At 41.5% G+C, this 20,104-nt stretch overlaps 1 long non-coding RNA gene across 1 annotated transcript; it reads left to right on the top strand.

Moving 5' to 3' along the window:
• Positions 1–850: 850 nt before the first annotated feature.
• On the top strand, positions 851–1,509 carry LOC117484669. The gene is made up of 2 exons (XR_004556163.1): positions 851–1,285; positions 1,374–1,509. It is a non-coding gene; the product is annotated as an uncharacterized LOC117484669 (long non-coding RNA).
• The last annotated feature ends 18,595 nt before the right edge of the window (positions 1,510–20,104 follow it).

Raw genomic sequence — 20,104 nt, 5'->3', positions numbered from 1 at the left:
CAGAGTACTCGAGCACTCCGGGCTTCAGGCCTGATGATGCGGTTTTACAGGTAGACAGACCAGCTTTCAGAAAACGAGAAGTATGGACTCCAGGTTTGTGATGCGGTTTACCGTCTTCTAGCACCAGCTTTCAACAGACCAGAAGCATTTTACACTCAAAATCATCAGTATTTCTATCTGTCTTTGGGGCGGAGATTTGTCGATTCTTCCTTCCCACTTTTCTCCCAAGCGAATCAGAGAACCCCTGGGGAGGAGCTGTTTAAACTGACCACCTCCCCCAAGTGCCCTGACTGGCTGGATTCGCTTCTGGCCGGGTTCAATAGTTCTCTCCAGGACTTGAAATTCCAAAGTCCCCTAAGGTCAAAAGTCAATTCTTATCTCCGTCCCGATCTCCCCTCCCTACCTTTTCCAGGGGATCTTTTCCTATTTTACGATGTCTTTAACGACTTAGAAACAGCATCTGGCTCTTAGAGATGATAACAGCCAATGTTGGTGTGTGAAACACAGAATCTCTGGATCAGTGAGTTTAAAAGTGAGAATAACATTCTTTTTCTAAGTGATTATCAAAACCCGTTCAAACAATACATGTTTACTTCAATACAGTGTAGAATCATATCTTTTTCCTTCACAGCGCAGTAGAGTTGCAGCATAATAGACTGTTCGTGATGGACTTTTAAAGGTAAGAAGACGTTTAAAGATTTATATTGCGGATATTATCAGCACATCTGAGTCAAATGAACATGTGTATTAAAGGATGTTAGTGGATTATCCCTAACGTTTACAGATAACAGATTAGGCTAGGATACCGGATAAAGTTAGCAACACACGTTAACCATGAACAGCCTATTAATCCGTTCTCCTAATGTTATTTCATCCAACGTTGTGGAATTAGAGAAAAAGGGCTTCTTAACGTGCTTTTATCCGGGGTGGAGGGAGTTAAATATTAGTTAAATATAACATTGGGGCGTGTGATTGTAGTGGGTGGAGGTGGTGAAATGAGGATATCCATTTTGGAGTTCAAGCTAGTATAATATAGTTAACGTTACACAATAATAAGGAAGAGAGCTATTTTTGTGATACATCGCTATTGATATGGATTTAGAGTGCATATTTGAGACTTCCAAACAGTAAACAAAAACGTAACTTATGGGTGAGTGTTTTTAGCAGAGCCATATAATGTCCTTGTGATTCTGTTGATTATTACCTGTCTGTATTATGTTGCAGCTCAGCTGATTTTGGATTGATGGCAAAGGGAGAGGGACCTAAGTGAGAGTGAAAACACAAGGTAAGTTTAAAATAGGTCAGCAATTTCCCATCCTATAGGTTGCTAGATGTATCTAACCCTTTCTCCTGTCTTTGTCTCCCTCTTTCAGCACAAGAACCCCAGGGGGATTCAATGGAGCCTGAAGACCTGCAATGAGACCCTCACCCTGCACCTGAGTCTCACTTCCCAGAGTTTTGCAAGCCTCTCCCTGTTCCTTATTTTTATTAAACTAGACATTAAGCTTCCCAATGGTGTGGTCTTCGTTTTGTGAAAAATATGATTACCTCACATATTTTGTTGCTGTTGTTGTCTTTTGTGATAGTTAAATTGCTCCTGCTGACTTGAGCCAGCCATTCTTTCTTCCTCTCTGTGTCAGTGGGGAAACCGTACATTCGTACTCCTTTCTCTGAGCGCTTGGAGCATCCCCAGGCAGCACAGCAAACCATGGGGGAGACTATATGCCAGGACAACACAGAGGAAAAGGCACAGACAAACTGCATGATATGCTATTCAATGTTTATTGAATGCCATTTATTTACAATGGATGTTCCTAAAGCAACACATTTAACATCATCATCATGCTGCTGCTGCTAGTCCTTTGACTCATTGTGCTGTCAGTTGACAATCATTGATAGGCACCTGTCGGTCTCCTGTCCTTTCTGAAAGTCATAAAGATTACATTAGTCATTTAGATTACTTATGTCCTCAATTACCATGGGAAACCACCATGAATGAAAGAAATGGTAGAAATGAATCTAATCAGAATTTTTAAACCTTCCTTCCCATCCCCTCCTTCTAAATATATCAATAAACATTACGATGTGATGCTCCTGACTACCATACAAGTTTAAGAAGATAATATTTGTTTGAAAGAATTCAAAGCAATAAACAACAGGCTCTTTAACCAAGGCAACGTTAGCCTAACATGTATAACAAGGCATGTAAGATAGCTGTTCACACTATGTATATTTTCTACTTTTTGTAATGCTATTTTATTTCTATTTAAGATGTTTACATTTTCGATTGTTTAATTATAGTCTTTTAACTGTCTTATGTACAATGCCTTATCTTTTGCTGCTGCAGCGTAAACATTTCCCCAATTGGTATCAATAAAGTACTTCTTATTTTATCTTAATCCTCAAATATTAGCAAATCTTTTTTTTTTTAAACATATTGATGTAACTACATACACATATCGATATGTTGTATAAATATTGCAAATCAAAACCTTTATTGACCACTAATTACCAAAAATTGCATTTCTATCTCCTTTTATTAATGCATTCAAATGGCCCGCCACGAACTTCCGGGAACTTTCTGAGTCTCTCTGAACCATGTGACGATCAAGCATTTTGGACTTCCGCTGTCGCAACTCTTCTATCTATACGGCGCTGGGAAGGACCATAGACTGTATATATAAATGGACGTAGTGTCCGTGACGTCACCCATAGGATTCTGCAGAGTTGCCGAGAAGCCCTTAATAGGCGGAGTCGGCCACTAACGGCTCGACAGTGGCGTCAGAGTCTAACTCCCGCCTGCTCCAGCCTGATCCAAATAAGGGCAAAGAGGCGGTTGTAATTGTGTCTGTTGTCATACACGATCCTCCAATCAGCATTCGGCCGGCCTGTGGAAGTCCCTCCCTACTCTGGCACCATCATACGTAATTTGTTTTCGTTAACGTTTCTACAGAAAAAGTGGAATCTTCATAAGGCTACTTCCTAGCTATGTGTGGAAGTGGAGCTCACCCAAAGCTCAAGGCCGGAGTCATGGCCTTTGTATTCTTCCAGTGTCTGCACCTGACCTTGCTACATTAGTATTGCAAGCTAAAGACGTCTATTTATTCCTAAGTCACAGTCACATAAATGAGCACAATAAGCTTATAATGTAATAATAAGAATCAGTCTTTCTAATGTTATATAAAAATAGCCTCCACAACAACAACAAACTCTTCTGTTGTTTTTTTTTCTTTCAGCAAAAGACATTACACAAACCCATAATCCCCTAGAGAAGAAAGAAAAAATAATTACAACACAATAAACAAGAAAAAAAGTCATACTTAAAAAATATACAAATGCTGTCAGCATAATTCAAAAGAGAAAACTCAAAACAACATAAATTATAAAAAATTATGTAAATGGTAATGGGACATTTACAAAAGGTTTCAACATTAGGTTACAAAGCTGGTAAACAAGAAGCTACATCACATCCAATCATATCTAGCATATAAATCGCCAAAGTCATATCTGGTTCCTTTCTAAAACTGTAAGAATTTCCCCCATATTTTATTAAAGATATCAGACTTTCCCTTTAAAGCAGAGGTTAATTTCTCTAAGGCCAGACAATGAGAGATATTTAACATATTGTTAGTCTGGTATCAGATCGCTAGAAACACCGCTGTCATCAGACTGGCAAGGGCTGTTCCATGCTCTGCTCAACCTCCCGCCGTCCAAATGGACTCAGTAGCGCAAAAGTCACGTGACTCACATAACTTTTGGCAGTAATATTCCGTGACCTGAGAAGAAAAAGTTTTGTACTTGTAAAAAAAAGTTTTGTACTTGTAAAACCTATGCTGAATTTGTCTCTGAAACATGATTTATTAGAAAAATGTAATGTGTTTGTTTGACAGATACGTTTTTTATTTGCAAAACTAAATGCATTAGTTTGTAGATGGTGTTTTGTATTTGCAAACCACACTGTGTTTGTTAGTGAATCATAAGGCATTTGTAAAACTTGTTTAGTTTGTTTGTGGAGTTATGGCAGGAAATTAGCTCCATAGACCCTGACCAAGCGTCGTTCCTGGATGATCAGGGAGTGAGAGGGTGTTGGCTCTGTCCACACTGATAACAACGGCCTACAGACATAAATAAACCAGTGACTGTATTTGCCATGACACAGTCTGTGGTTTGTACTTGTTTAACTTTTGTCCAGTTTCTGAACAGAAATGAGGAGCTGTGAGCTCTGAGTGGAAACAGCATTCACACTAATTAGAACAGTGTAATCTGTACTTTGGTTTGATGAGACCAAATTTGAGATTTTTGGTTCCAACCTCTGTGTCTTTGTGAGACGCAGAGAAGGTGAGCGGATGGTTACTGCATGTGTGGTTCCCACCGTGAAGCATGGAGGAGGAAGTGTGAGGGTGTGGGGGGGGGGGGCTTTTCTGGTGACACTCTTGGTGATCTGTTCAAAATTCAAGGCACACTTAACCAGCATGGCTACCACAGCATTCTGCAGCACCATCCTATCCCATCTGGTTTAAGATGACTGGGACCATCAATTGTTTCTCAACAACACAATGACCCCAAACACACCTCCAGGCTATGTGAGGGCTATTTGACTAAGAAGGAAAGTGATGGAGTCTGCGTCAGATGACCTGGCCTCCACAATCACCTGACCTCAACCCAATTGAGATGGTTTGGGATTAGTTGGACCGCAGAGTCAAGGAAAAGCAGCACCTCTGGGAAGTTGTTCAAGACGGTTGGAAAACCATTCCAGGTGATGACCTCATGAAGCTGACTGAGAGAAGCCAAGAGTGTGCAAAGCTGTCATCAAGGCACGCCTGACTGATCAAATCTATTTAAGAAAAAATTCAAGTCGTTTGCCCACTGAAGGTCCCCCCGGACCTGGGAGTCTGGCTCTTTGTAGCCAGAGATGGTCTTCAGGCCTCTCCAGACTCCGCTGACGTTCCTCTGCAGCAGCTGTTCCTCCATCCTCTTCCTGTAGCTGTTTTTCCCCTCTCTGATTTTCCACCTCAGCTCCCTCTGTACAGTCTTCAGCTCCTCTCTGTTGCCAGATCTGAAGGCCCTCTTTTTGTCCTTCAGGAGAGCCTTTATTTCAGCGTTTGTTGTTGGGGAAACACCGTACAGTCCTGGTGGGTACGACGTTTTCCTCACAGAAGTTAATGTAATCCGTGATGCAGTCTGTAAGGCCGTTGATGTCCCTGTGGGGGACACAGTAGTGTCAAAACAGTCTTTCAGGGCCTCCTCAGACTCCTCAGACCACTTCTTCACGGTGCGTGTGGGCACCGGCTGTCTGTAGACCAGAGGAAGGAGGCGAACCAGGTTATGATCAGAACTGCCCAGGGGAGGAAGGGGGGATGAGCTGTACGCATCCTTGGTGTTGGCGTACAGTAGGTCCAGTGTTTTATTGTCTCTGGTGGTGCAGGTATAACATATTGTTTGAAAGTGGGCAGAGTTTTTGAGAAAGAAGCATGATTGAGGTCTCCAGAGAAAATAAAGTAAATATAAGGAAACTACTCAGTGATGAGTCGGGAGCTGCTGTAACAGGCAGCCACTCACGCAGCGCCTGGGCAAGAATGATGGTAATGTTAGCTTAGACCCATAAAGTACAGCTTTGTATTTAAGACGATTATGAAATTGCATGACCTGACTTGATGTGAGTCAAAACCACCTAAACAATGTTTTTAAAATGTTATTATTTTATCATTTATATAGCTAAACAGCTTTGGGTTTCTCTTATCCTCTAAACTTTAGAGGATAAGTGAACCCAAAAGCAGACACAGCACGAGGAGGAGATATCAAGTAAAAAGTCAGGAAACAAACAACAAGAACTAGAAGCTATAGCATTCAAACAAAAAAACTAGCCAAACACAGGAATCTATTTCAGAAGAAACGGTGCAAAGAATGCAGGGGGAGGCAGGATGGCATCCTGGGATCCAATAATAGCAACATACAGTTCAACTTATTATGACAACATGAAATCACAAGGCAAGTAACACTGCTGGACCTGGCTGTTCAGATGAACCTATTAATGAGATAAGTGTTTTATAGCAAGAAAATAAAAAGATGTACATTCAAGTTACCATCACAGAGGAACAGGAGGCTGTGTGTAGCCTAGGTGATTCTTTCAATATGGCATTGTTGGTATCTGCAGATGGAAATGGTACTTGGGAAATCTGCTTGGTACATAGTGGTTCATGGTCTGAAAGGAGTGGAAACCTTTGCTCTATAGCCATGACTTAAGACAAGTTGTTTATTGCCCCTCTAAAGTTCTCTTTAAAGATCCTGTTTGTAGAATATAGTGTTGAGGTAGAAGATTGTAATCTCATATACAAAATATCAGAATCAGAATCAGAAACAGGTTTATTGCCAGGTAGGTTCGCACATACTAGGAATTTGACTTGATGTCATGGTGCATACATAAAATATAGAACAAGAAATCTAATATAAAACACAAAATCTTTTACACCGTAATAAAATACAGTTAAATAGCAATAAAATAAAAATAAAATAAAGCAGTAATTTACATGGAAATAGAATGCTATGAATGAGTCTTTGCATATAAACTATGAAATGTGAAATCAGAATATGTGCAGAAAGGAGTATGACATTGTGTGCATTAATGTAATGCATATAGTCTATGACAGTGGTTCTCAACTGGTCAGGCCTCGGGACCCACTTTTTCCTTGGTCAATAAATCGCGGCCCGAAATTTTGAACCACTAAAATCTATTCAACAAAAAATCGTGCTATAATATATACGCTTTTCACCATACAATATTAATTAAAGTGAAATACAGTGCATATATCCCATATAGCAGGGCTTCTCAAACTCCGGACCAAGGTCCGGATCCGGACCGAACTGCAAATCAATCCGGACCGAACCCTGTGTCCCATTATAAAAAAAAAAAAAATTAAAAATTAAAAAAAAAAAAAAAAAATTATGATTCTGATAAATATATGTACATCATTGTGTACGCGCGTCTTGTGTCTGACGCGTGTCTGATTGTGCCTTTTTTGCCGAGGTTCAAGGCATTGGCTACAGACAAACAGTGCCATTTCTCCCACTAGTTCAAGCCATCATACTGTATGTATGTATTGAATGTGTGTGTGTATATTACAGGGGCGCCGTTTGCCGACAGGCAAGGCAGGCAAGTGCTTGGACCAGAAGGGGGCCCCCAAAGAAAGTAGATTAAGAAGGTCCACAGCAACGACAACATGAAACACCCTTTACTTTACTGCAACGACATGTCGGGAAACCCCCTCAAGGGGGCCCCATGCATAGAGCGCCGTAAGAAACATTTTCTTAATTTCAGTTTCGATGCTCCGCTCCGGGGGGGGGGGGGGGGGGGGGGGGGGGGTGGTGACTTTACTGGCATTGATCCGGACCAGTGACCTTGTATAAAGTTCACAAGTGGACCTTTAATAAAAAAGTTTGAGTACCCCTGCCATATAGGCTATCCCTTCACAGAACTAAAGAATGCTTTTAAAATAAAAAGGCAGACTTGGAGCCAATCCTGCAAATTCACCACACGTGAAAAACATGACATGCTGAAAACCCAACACCAGCATGGGGGTCTGGGGGGATTCTCCCCCAGGAGATTTTTAGAAATACTAACATATAAACTACGCATTCTGGTACACTCTGAGAAGAAAATAGATAAATACTATATTAATAATATTTTATGCCATTGTTTGTTTTTCACTTTGTTCTGACAGCTGAACCTGCTGCTCCACACAGAGAGAAGAGCAAAGAGTCTGTGTGAATTACTTTAAATTGTGGATAAGGGTAGATAGCTCCCATTGTTCTGTGACCTGTCAATCATCAAACCGGGGGTCATATCTCATTATGTGTTCATTCAGTGGGATTGCTGATACAGCATTCCAACTATATGTTATGCTACGGACAAAATTCTTCTTATTATTCCATCCAATTATTTTGGCCCTCTTCTCCTCCCACATTCAACATCGCAGAAACTTCGTTCAAACATCAAAACGTTCAGCTCGGTCGGGAATCGATGGCTATTACTTTTATCATTCATAACTTTCATAATTCCAGAGATACATCCCATAATACATCACATTTTTAACCATTGAAGTCAATGGAGAAATTCTTCAGACTTCAACAAATCTTCATGCGACTTCAACTGCTAACTGTTCATTCATACTTTCACTCAGAAACCTCATTCCAACTATAAAATGTTACACATCTTTCTGAAATTATTCGTGTCACACAACTTTTAAATCTGATTCTTACTTTTAGAGATATTAAACATTGTTCAGACCTTGTTAAAGAGGTTTTCTTCAGATTTTAACATTAACTAGAGTGCGTGATGTCACAGCTAGAGTGGAGCAAATCTTGAAATTTGCCTTCATATTTATTTTTAAAACTGCCATAATTCCCAAACCCTACATTCTTGAGACATAATTTTTCATGACAAACGTAGGAAAACATCTCGTAGCTTGAAAAATGACAAATAATTAGGCAAAATAATTAAACAAAATGCCTCTTGAGGGCAGGAAGTGACAAAAACGTTCAACATGTCTCCATTAAAACCCATTGTAATTTCAGGCTGATATTTCCTCACAGCAGCAGCCGCACACCTTTAGTTAAACTGCCAAAAAGGCCACACTATTAACCCGAAAGTACACAAAAACTACACTTCAGATACTCAACTTCCTTGATATGCTTCACGTTTTGAAATTTCACCGATATCTGTTACGGTTCTTCCACAAAACGTTCACATGTAAGAGGTTTATCTCTCATTCAGAACAATGGAAACCTTTGATCTCTGGACACCTCGTTAGCTCAAATATAAACACCTGTGTCATGGAACACGATGATGTCATCACTCCAACTGACATGCTCAGAACAGCAGACTTCAGATAAAGGTTAATGGTCCTGCCCTCAACAGCTCTACGTCAATTATGGGGTGTCATCATCATATGCCGAAGATCAAGAGAAGAGAGAGAGGGCGATAAAGAGAAGAGAGAGAGTAATGTAACCTCCTAATGTAATGTATAACTCCTATGAAAATATTCAAAAAGTGCTCAAACTTCACGTGTGCTAACAGTCCAGCCATGACGACATCTACGTGAGAGTGCTACACAATGCTCGCCATGAAACACGGTTTTCTCATAACTTCAGTGCAAATGCTCCAAACGGCCCAAAACACATTACTACAATCACAATAAAAGACAATAAATTACAACAGATATATATAAAAAAAAAAAAAAAACACAGGGAAAAGTCAGGAGTCGTACTCCGCTCTAACTAGAAGGCCAGAGAGAAGAAGTATGTTTTAAGTGTCGATTTAAAAACCCCTAGGGTCTGGGCCGACCTCACATGTAGGGGCAGAGTGTTCCAGAGCCTAGGGCCAGCTGCTGCGAAGGCTCGGTGCCCTCGGGTTTTAAGCCTGGTCTTGGGCACTACCAGCAGCAGCTGGTCAGCAGACCTTAAAGCTCTGGCTGGGGTGTAGCGCTGGAGGAGTTCGGCTATATAGGCCGGAGCCAGCCAATTTAGTGCTTTAAAAACAAATAAAAGGATTTTAAAATCAATTCTGAACCGAACTGGAAGCCAGTGTAGTGAGGCCAGAATTGGGGTGATGTGGTCACGCTTTTTGTGGCCAGTCAGCAAACGTGCAGCTGCGTTTTGGACTAGCTGCAGGCGTTTAATTGAGGCCTGGTCCATACCCACATACAGAGCATTGCAATAGTCCAGTCTTGAGGTAACAAAGGCGTTAATAACCCTTTCTAAGTCATTAAAAGATAAATACGACTTGGTTTTGGCCAATAGTCTTATTTAAAAAAAGCAGGATTTGACTACGGTGCTGACCTGTTTGTCGATTTTTAAAGTGCTAGTGAAGGTCACTCCAAGGTTCATGACAGAGGGGAGGATGTTTTTATTGAGAGAGCCCAGAATATCAACCGGAGAGGCTGGAGGTTGGGGTCCAAAAAAGATGACCTCAGTCTTGCTCTCGTTGAGGTTGAGAAAGTTTTTGCTCAGCCAGGATTTTATCTCTGTTAAGCAGTCCATCAACTGCTGTCGTGAGTGTTTGACATTTGCTTTGAGAGGCAGATATATCTGTACATCGTCGGCGTAGCAGTGGAAGGGAATATTGTGTTTAGTGAGAATTGAACCTAGGGGCAGTATGTACAGTAGAAAAAGGATGGGGCCCAGAATCGAGCCTTGGGGAACCCCACAGGTAAGAGGGGCTTTGGCAGAGGAGAAGGCACCTAGCTGTACTGAGAAGCTACGGTCTGTCAGGTAGGACCTGAACCATGCAAGGGCAGAGCCTGTGATGCCAGCGGACTGTTCAAGCCGTGACAACAGGATGCTATGGTCCACAGTGTCAAAGGCAGCTGTCAGGTCTAACAGCACCAAGACAGCTGGGCTACCTGAGTCGGCGGCTAGGAGCAGATCATTAAAAACTCTTAAAAGGGCTGTTTCAGTGCTGTGCATGGGTTTGAAGCCAGACTGAAACTTTTCATGGATTCCATGCATGGTTAAAAAAGACTGCAGCTGGGCGTAGACTACTCGCTCCAGGGCTTTAGATAAAAAAGGTAGCTGGGAGATGGGCCTAAAATTTGCGAGAATGGAGGGGTCGAGATTTATCTTTTTAAGTAGTGGCTTAACCACGGCATGTTTGAAGGCAGCTGGGACACATCCTGAGCTAAGAGAGGTGTTTATAAGTAATAAAATACTTGCACCAACTGATTCCAAAACATCTCTGAGAAGGCGAGCGGGAATGCTGTCTGAGGTGCAGTTTGTCGGCCGCAGGTGCTTGACTACATCCGAGAGAGAAGAGAGGGATACAGGCTCAAAGTGGTCGAGGACAGCAGGGCACAGAAAAGGAGCAGGATCTGGGGTAGCACTAGTGTGGGCTAGCCTAAGAGCAGATACTTTTTCAATAAAAAATGTAAGCAGTGGCGAGCCGTCAGGGCCCTGAGGGCCTAAGATATTCCAAAAATAATATTTAAAAACATTAAAAAAAAATATATATTTTTTAAATATATATTTTTTTAATATTATTTTTGTTATATTTTTCATTAGTTTTACCGAAAAAAAACTTGATTTAACCTCTTAAGCTCTGAGCCTGTTTTTCAGGTCTCAGGCTCGAAAATGACATTCCCAGAACAAATGACCATATCTTCCCTTCTAAAAGGGTTAAATTAAAGGGCCCATGTCATGGCCATTTCCACTGATCATAATTACATTGTTGAGGTATACTAAAATAGATTTATACTGTGCAATTTTCCAAACTCACATTGGTTTCGCATACAGCATCTCTGTCAAGCATGTGTATTCAGCAGTATTCACTTTCTCCACTAAACGACTCGTTGGAGCTCTTGCCCCCCCCCTCCCTGTGAGCCTAGTGTGCTCCGATTGGTCAGCTCGGCCACTCGTTCTGATTAGTCAACCACCAGAGAGGCTGCGCCCATGTCAGTGCTTTTCCCGGCTGCTCTCAGCGTAACATCAGTCTTATCATGGCGTCGGTACAGCGGTATATTTTATATACATATATATTTTTAACTGTTGTTATAGAAGAGTGTGACGGCCCCAGGGCCTTTGTCTTACGATGGGGTGGAGCTGAAGAGGCTAATCAGCACGATCACGGACACCTCCGGACACAGTCTCTCTCCAAAGCGGCTGCAGGAAGACTAACTCTGCGATCCTCTCAACCACCTATCTCTGCATTTACCACAATAAATGTGCCGTGGTTTTGTAAACTCGTGTATGTCTCCTTGTCTTTCCGTTGTGGCCTACGAGCTACTCTCATAACAAAGAGTAAGTTATTTTTACCCGTTACAAACTACTACTGTTTGATGAGAAATCAAATCATGGTTTGCTATATATGAATTCAGGGAAGAAAGGATAGGCCTACTAAGTATTTCCATTAAACTTTATTTTTAGAAATGTACAAAATGAACATAAATATACATATATACACACGGTATATCATTCATTCCTCCTCCTCGCATCTTGCCTGCGCACAGTCGGTGCGGTGCCTTTTAGCACGAGGCCTCAGTAGTAGTCGAAGTCCCTTCCCCGTCATGGATTGTCCGCCAGGATCTGGCTGGACGAAATCAAATGCAAATCACAAAATATTAGAGAAACTTAGTTGTTTTAGATTCGTTAGTAGTAGTTGTGTAATGAACAGCTTGCCTGCTAATATGCTAACCTAGCTTTGTTTACCTTGGTAGCTAACACGATATGAACGTTAGCTTGGAGGAAAGGCAACTATAATGCAGTGTAATAAAACTACTATGAACAAAAGCTAGTGGTTCATATTAGGCTAGCAATAACGTGTTTATAATTGCAATCGTATACGGGTATTCTGCTACCATACAATGTAACTTGCATGAATACATTGTTTTGCGCTAGCATACAGCTAGCCTCGTTAGCTACATGCAGTATATGTACGGTCACAATGTACGGTAAATCACAGTACAGTATACTGTATGAGTATTCCGTGTGTGTGACTGCAGACATTCTCCTGCCATGACAAACATGTAAGGCCATCTGCTGACATTGTAGTTGATATATTTAAACGCTAGCAACGTAGCATCACAAAAATGTTTTTTCCGACCAAAACTAGCTCTAGCTCCGTGTGTTAGATCGCTACGCCAGCTATAATGTAATTACGTTTCGCGACTGACCGGCAAATCACCCGGAGTATACTGTCAATAGGTATTTTGTGTGTGAATGCAGACATTCTCCTGCTATGAGATACATGTATGCAAGGCCATCTGCTGATATTAGAGTTGATATATGGAAACTCTAGCAACTTAGTTAGCACAGTTAGCACTGTGTCAATGGCTTAGCAGTCCAACACAGTTTACACATTTAAACAGTCTTGTTTGATAAATACACAAATAACAATGCAAACTTACAGGTTGTATACCCAGATCTTCCCCTGCTCCAAACGGTCCAAACAAGCTGTGCATATCCGGCCTCAAACTGGGCAATGTTTTGGAAGCTTTCGTCTGTGAAATGCCGGTTCTTCGAACCTCTGGAGGAGGAACACGCCGCTGCTGGTGTGGCCATAGCTCTTCGGGATTGGTCCATTTCGTTCTGGGTACCGCATGACATCAGGCGGTACCCGGAAGAATCAAATGGGCAGTGACGTATCTCCAACGAGGCGTTTTGGGGAGGTATTTTCTGTGTTAGAGTTTTACTCGCTACAGGGTGTACTTTGAGGGTTTTGACTCTGCACACCGTTTACATGCATAAAAACCTTCATAACACACAAGGGGACGGGTAATAACCGGAAAAGCATGACATGGGAGCTTTAATAATCTTTATTCTCAAAGTAATGATAAACCTGTGAGTTGGATGTAGAAAAGTCAGAATCAATATAGATGTTTTTTATTTTAAAGAAAATTCAGATTTTACATAGTAAAAAACTGTAAATTATAGTGTCCGTCCAAAAATTATTTTTTACTTATAGTGAAAACTACCCTTGGATGATGGGTTAGTAGACTAAAAGCTTTAGGAATCCAAAGTACAACATATAATAAGTACCCTGTATCAAGATTGATGCAAAACAAGTTAAATTTGACCTTTTTAGAGAGATTTAGCCAAAAACCCCCACTTCTGGAGTCATTTGGGTGGATTTGACCTATCTCTGGCCCCCCTTGGTCGATTTTGATGAATGAAATCTCTTTATAACCGCTAGAGCCAATGGAATCGAGGGGAAGTTCTATACACACCAACACGTTAACAAATAAGGAGTGAGAGAGACGCGTTACCAAAACCGGAAGCTGCATACACTCTGGTGGCTACCATTAGCAGCTAACTTTTCCGCTCCGATTTTTACATAGAAAATGGAATTATGGATTATAAATAATTTTTTAAAAGGTACAGGTACATTATCAACCTATGGATCAACAGTTGTAGACATTTTTTTTTTCGTTTTAATGCCATTGAACACGTCTTTTGACCTAATTGACAGCTACGGTGAGACGATCTGCCGTAAAAGCTCCGTAAAGGTACGTGTTGTGATGTCTGTGTTTGCTTCCCCTGTCGCAAGTTCGGATCGCTCAGTGATGATACTATACCTAAATAATCAGTGGAGTCTCAGCTTTAATAGGCTATATTGTATGTGCAGCTACGATAAGTAATAAGGGTATCTTTATCTTGAATTGTGTGCCGCAGTGCGTTAGATTTTTTTCGCTCAGGGGTCATTTAGACCCTTCTTATGAGACTTGTGTTTTGTTTTGGTAAAAATGGTTCATATCTTCAGTTAGCTGAGATTCTTCCCGTTAATCTGGTGCTACACATTAATAGTTTCATAAATGTTAAGAAGCCCTGAGACATTATCTCGAAAACAAAAAGGTGGGAGAGGTCCAATGGTGGGAGAGGACCGCCGTGCTTAAGAGGTTAATAAAATAACATTTCCAAAGAAATAAATCCTTCGAATCTGCCTGTTCAGTCTCTGTTTGAATGTGAAGGGTTACATGAAAGAAGCTCGTCTGGCCCTCTCTGCGATTCACAGAGGGCCCGCTATAGTAACTGAACGAGAGAGTAATGTCAAATGACAGTACAATTGACCAATCATATCTTCCCTCTAAATGGGTGGGTTTTATTATCGCGGACTTTATGACAAGTTCCGCCCGCTGTGAAACTTTTCTTGTTTCCATAGCAACAACAACTTCCTGTCAACAGCGTGAACTCGCCTTCAAAATAAAAGCATGCCAAATTACACTTAAGACATACAACTGCAACGAAAGTAACAAACACAATGCAATATCATTTTCAATGTCAAAGAACACAAATTGGGTTCACAGGTGTTGTTTTGTGTGGTAGAGGGTCGCTGTCATTGATGCGTTTTGCACCCTGGGCCGTTGTTTTGATATTCCGCTGAAGTATACGCTGTGACGTAATAACTCTTTTTTTTTCTTTTTTTCGAGGGAAGGGGTGGGGGTCAGAGGGCCTAGGTATAAAGCTCACGGCTCGCCACTGAATTTAAGAAACTTATCACAGAGAGTAGTTGATGGCACAATAGAAGAAACATCACAGGGATTAATGATAGAGTTGAGGACATTAAAAAGAACCTGAGGTTTATGGCTGTTTTTGGAGATTAACAGAGAAATGTGCTCTGTTTTGGCTGCTTTGACTGCCGTCTGGTAGTCAGAAAGGCAAGCACGAAGGACAGTTTTGAGATTTCTTCAAATGCCGTTGCCATGGCAACACAATGCTCGCCTTGAAACACGGTTTTCTCATAACTTCAGTGAAAATACTCCAAACAGCCCAAAACTTCACAGGTTTGGTAACGATGCAGCCATCAACGCATCTAAGCGTATTATGGGGTGTCATCAAATGTCGTTGCCATGGCGACAGACCACTCGCCATGAAACACGATGTCGCTGTAAGTCCAATGGACACGGTCCGATCGTCCCCCAAACTTTGCTTGTATATCACCGGTCCAGCCCTCAACAGCTCTACGTCAATTATGGGGTTTCATCATATGCCGTTTCCATGGAAACGCATCCCTCGCCATAAAACACGATGTCGCTATAACTCTTATGAAAGTGTTCAAAAAGTGCTCAAACTTCACATGTGTGCTAACAGTCCAGCCGTGAAGACATCTACGGCATATGCCGTTGCCATGGCAACACAATGCTCACCATGAAACACGGTTTTCTCATAACTTCAGTGAAAATGCTCCAAACGGCCCAAAACTTCACAGGTTTGGTAACGATGCAGCCATCAACGCATCTAAGCGTATTATGGGATGTCATCAAATGCCGTTGGCATGGCGACAGATCATTCGCCATCTAGTTAGTTCAAAAGTTTGCAGTTCAAATATTCTGCTGCTTTTCCAAGCCTTTTTACTTTCTTTTCTTCTCTCATCACACATTCAAGCCCCCAGTGTTCATGTATTATTTCAATCTAAATTCTTCACTTTCTTCTTACACATTACATTTCAGCATAGCAGTTTAGCGTCAGCTTTTCAGCATAAAGCATTCCCACTAGCAATTTCTTCAGGAATTGCATTCTCTAGTTTGTATCTGAAGTTGTACCCATGGATGTATAAAGAATAGTTCTACCACAAAGTTATAGAGAGGCGAAGTTCCACCCATCTACTTCCGACCCATGGGACCTTATTTCGGAAAAATTATGTATTGAAGTCAATGGAGAGAGAAAGATTATCTTTCGATCCCGTTTGAATTGTGCCACGAATTACACATATGATGTTTGTCAATCTTAAATAATAATTTTCATGTCAAAAAAGTCACAGTTTGTCGTAAAACTGTTGAAATATAAGACTATGAAAAATACGCAACTAGAAAGACTACAAATCCCAGAATCCCGGTCCCGCATGCTGGCTCTTACGGAACCGACTAACTCCCCTTTTGTGTACAGCTCTCAACATGCCCAGACTTGTAGTGATTTTCACCTCTTTTAATACTTTTCGCCTCATTCTGAAAGAAAGAGGTGAAATGTGCCAACGTGACGGCCGTCTTGGTGTGTGGTGCGAGACGGGAGATGTAGTTCATTGAGCGGTTTCACACAAAAAAAGTGTTACTTCACAGTTTTACGACACATTTTTATTTTTTTGACTTGTAAAATTATCTTTTAAATTGACAAACATCATATGTGTAATTCGTGGCACAATTCAAACGGGATTGAAAGATAATCTTTCTCTCTCCTTTGACTTCAATGCATAACTTTTCCGAAATAAGGTCCCATGGAGCTCAACCGGAAGGGGAGGGACTTCGCCACTCTATTCTCCGAGGGGACTTCCGGCAACAATCTTGATTCTGATTGGCCAGAAGACTCGAAAAAACATCAGCAAAGATGTTTTATTGAGAAGATGATCACTACGTGATAGAAGTTTTCAAAACCGTTTATGGTCTCCGGTACTTCCACTCCAACGCCTACTGCATGCACAGCGTTAGAAAATCGGGCCTTCAAAATAAAAGTTAGACTTTTTTCTTTCTTCGAAACTGGTCCGCGACCCACTTTTGGGTCGCGACCCACCAGTTGAGAACCACGGATCTATGATGTGGCAGAGGTAAAGATAAGATAAGATAAGATAGTACTTTATTGATCCCAAATTGGGAAATTGTTTTTGTTACAGCAGCATAATAGACAAGGCATTTTACAATAAAACAAAACTACAAAATAAACAAGAATAGAAAGAAAAAACAAAAAAAATAGAAATATACAGGTTGAAATAGAAAATATACATGCAGATATTATATATACAAATATATATATATTCAAAATATATGACATATGGAATATGGAGTATTAAATATTGAACAGATTATGTATGAGTAAAATGTACAACGTGGTTTTATTTCTAGAGAAACTATGGAGCAGAGAGTTCTCTTCCAGCCAGAGGTGATTTATTGTACAGTATTATAGCAGTGGGCAGGAATGTTTTCCAGTATCTGTCCTTGTGACAGGGGAGCTGCAGCAGTCTGTTGGAGAAGGAGCTCCGTTGACTGTCCAGCTGCAGGTGGAGAGGATGGGTGGGGTTATCCATGATGGACAACAGCCTGTTCAGTGTCCTCCTCTCCACCACAGCTTCAAAGGGGTCCAGCTTGATGCCGAAAAAAGTGTCAGCGGGGGGGCCGGGTCTTGTTTAAGAGGCTGGTAGCGGAGGGGAAGAAACTGTTCAGGTGGCGAGAGGTATTGGTCCTGATGGAGCGCAGCCTCCTGCCCGCCTCAGGGTCCTGGAGGCATGCAGGTCGTGGAGGCAGGGCTCGAGCTTAAGGACCTCCCGTCGTCCCGGGGCCGAAAAAAATCGGGTCGGGGAGGATACAAATTAATTTTGGGACGAATTTGGGACGAGAGTTAAAATAAAAATACCCTGCTAACTCTACTACGAACGGCGATGAAAATGAAACTGACTGCACGTTTTGTGTAGCACACAGTTATTAAACCTCCTTGTCAACATAAACACACACAAAGCATTTAGCAACCCGCGAAATACACACACACACACACAGTACGTAGCTACAGCTGTCAGCCAGCCGCACAGCTGTGATGTAACTACAATTTTTTTACCCCGGAGCGGTGCGGAGAAACGAAACTTAACTTATGAAGCAGCTTTTGACGACGCGCTATGCATGGGGCACCCTAGAGGGGGTTTCCAGACATGTCATTGCAGCTGAGATGAGAACTCTCCATCGCATTTAGTCCTTAGCAATATGCTGCGCCTCTCCCCATGTAGGGATGGGTACCGAGCCCCGGTATTAAACGGGCCCCGGGCCGGAATTATTAAAGACAGTGGTACCAACAGTGGTCTTTTTATCGGTACTGGAGACATTTAAAACATACATGTCATATGTATTATTGCTACATGAACATTACATTGCAGTTTTAGTTTCGCCAACTCCTTTTCTAATATGCAATAAGACTACAAAATGCGTCTATGATGTATTTTCCAATCCAGACGAGAGAGCTCTCTCCCCCGTCTGTGTGCGAGGGGGCGGGGCAGTTTGTAAAGGTCTCCTGACTGTGTTACAGACTGTCATCCTGGTTAGTGGTTACTCTTGGTTCTGTCTTCTGTCTTCAGGACAGAGTGTTGGATTTTTTTGTTAATCGGATGGGACTTGATTGGATTCAATATTAGAGTAACTTTCTCGCTTGTGTGTTTTTTTTAAATATATTTGGCCTTTGTTTCTGTGTTTGACTGATTTACTCAAATAAAAAGGTTGATGAATTATCATCTAATGATTTGTATGATGTTTTATTTATGTTAAAGGTCACTTTGAATGATTTTAACTAATGATAATGTAGAAAAACAAATATTTTAAATTCGGGACGGTCCACATTAATTTCGGGACGGCTTAGATTGTATTTCGGGACGGTTCCGGGAGGATGGTGAAAAAAGTTAGTCGAGAGCCCTGCGTGGAGGGATGGCAGATTGCAGCCGATCACCTTCTCTGCAGAGCGGATGACACGCTGCAGCCTACCCTTATCCTTGGCTGTGGCTGCGGCGTACCAGATGGTGATGGAGGAGGTGAGGATGGACTCGATGATGGAGGTGTAGAAGTTCACCATCATCGTCTTTGGCAGGTTGAATTTCTTCAGCTGCCTCAGGAAGAACATCCTCTGCTGGGCTTTTTTGATGAGGGAGCAGATGTTCTGCTCCCATTTGAGGTCCAGGGCGATGATGGTGCCCAGGAAGCGGAAAGACTTCACAGCAGTGACTGGGGAGTCACACAGAGTGATGGGGGCGGGTGGGGCTGCGTTCTTCCTGAAGTCCACGACCATCTCCACTGTTTTTAGGGCGTTTAGCTCCAGGTGGTTTTCCCCACACCAGGTCACCAGATGGTCCAGGGACGTGCACAGACCTTTGGAGGGGCTATTGCTCTAAATTGAAAAAGGGCCTCCCCCCCGAAAAAAAATATAAGACCAAAACGATTATTACATTAACTAATTTGAACAGTAATTCACATCATCATCTCATAACAAAATAAGCTAAGGCAACTACTTGCATTCGGTGACTTGATTTTTAAAATGAAAACCAGGGACATTTTTTGTTTTGCGGTCCATATCTCATTAAAATATCTAATATTAGTAACTATTAAAGAAAAAATGGGGACAATTCAATGTAGTTTGACCTTTGTAACTGCTGTGCAGACATACTGAGGAAATAGGGCTTCTATAATTACCTTAAATAAACTCACTAATTAATGAAACCAGTTCAATACGCATTATTCTTATTCTTATCATTCTTTATGAGCGCAGTAACGGTAAGGTATCTAATTACTTATTTATTTAGTATTCCATAACTTAATAACAGAGATGGTCAAATTAAAGTAGAGACATGGCAGAAATCCTACAATGAAGCGGGCAGTGAAGTGTTCTCCTGAGAGAGGGCGATCAAGAGAAGAGAGCGAGCGGCACGTTGAGGGAGTTTACCATGGATGTTTAATAGGAGTTTACGGAGCAGATGGAAAGACACGGAAAGACAGAAGCACAATAACAAGTATATTTAGGTGTTTTTTTGTAAATAACCGACGGTGTCAAGAGGAAGTAAAGTCCCTGCCATGAGAAAACTCAAAATCCATTTTCCAAAATCCGACACTAGAGGTGGTCTTAACGCACCGGCACCAATACAGTAGCCTATAATAAATATTAT

Source organism: Trematomus bernacchii, unplaced genomic scaffold (assembly GCF_902827165.1).
Source record: "Trematomus bernacchii unplaced genomic scaffold, fTreBer1.1, whole genome shotgun sequence".
NCBI classification, from domain to species: Eukaryota; Metazoa; Chordata; class Actinopteri; order Perciformes; family Nototheniidae; genus Trematomus; species Trematomus bernacchii.
This window is presented reverse-complemented; position numbering and strand designations above follow the sequence as displayed.